An 803-nucleotide genomic window follows, 5' to 3' on the forward strand; every position below is an offset into this window, starting at 1 on the left:
AATAAAAGAAGAAAGAGAGATCGAGCAAGTAAGAAAAAGGAGAAATAAAATGAAAGAAAGAGGAAAGAAGAAAGAGTGAAAGAAAGAGAGAAAGAGAAGGTAAGGGAAAGTTACACGTCGGTGGTACTAATACATCACTAATATAATTTTTTATTTTCATGTTACGTAATCTAATTAGTCAACTTCTTGTTTCCCAAACAATCTTTGTTTGAAAGTAACAGGAAATACTGAATTATCATTACTATAATTGTTATTATTGTTAGTAGTAGTAGCAGCTAAAATAGTAGTAGTAGCAGCTATAGTAGTAGTAGTAGCAGTAGTAGGAGTAGTAGTAGTTGTAGTAGTGGTAGTTGTAGTAGCAGTAGCAGTTATAGTAGTAGTGGTAGTAGTATAGTAGTAGTAGTAGTGTAGTAGTAGTAGTAGCAGTAGTAGTAGTAGTAGTAGTATTTTTATAATAGTGGAAATGAAATGCATGTAAATATTATTTGCTGACGAGCGGATGCTGTTACATCTTGTATTTAGATGTTTTATAGAAAAATTTTACATTCACTCATTCATTCGTTCATTCATTCTATCATTCTTTTTTTAATTCATTCATTCATTTTTATTTCTTGCTTTCACTCATTCAATTATTTATCCTTCATTTATTTATTCAAAAATAAATGAGCGAACGAACGATTGAACGAATGAATGGATGAATAAATGAATGCACGAATGAATAAATGAGTGAAAGAATAAATGAATGGATGAATGAATGATTGAATGAACGAATGAATGAATAAAATTCTTTATACAATGCCGGG

At 29.8% G+C, this 803-nt stretch overlaps 1 protein-coding gene across 1 annotated transcript in view; it reads right to left on the reverse strand.

Annotated features, from left to right (window-relative positions):
• The window catches only part of HELRODRAFT_160015 (hypothetical protein), a gene marked incomplete at both ends in the record, with an annotated part of 13,334 nt that overhangs the window by 4,771 nt on the left and 7,760 nt on the right, over positions 1–803 (reverse strand). The window lies entirely within an intron of this gene.

This window comes from Helobdella robusta (genome assembly GCF_000326865.2).
Source record: "Helobdella robusta unplaced genomic scaffold HELROscaffold_2, whole genome shotgun sequence".
Lineage (NCBI taxonomy): Eukaryota > Metazoa > Annelida > Clitellata > Rhynchobdellida > Glossiphoniidae > Helobdella > Helobdella robusta.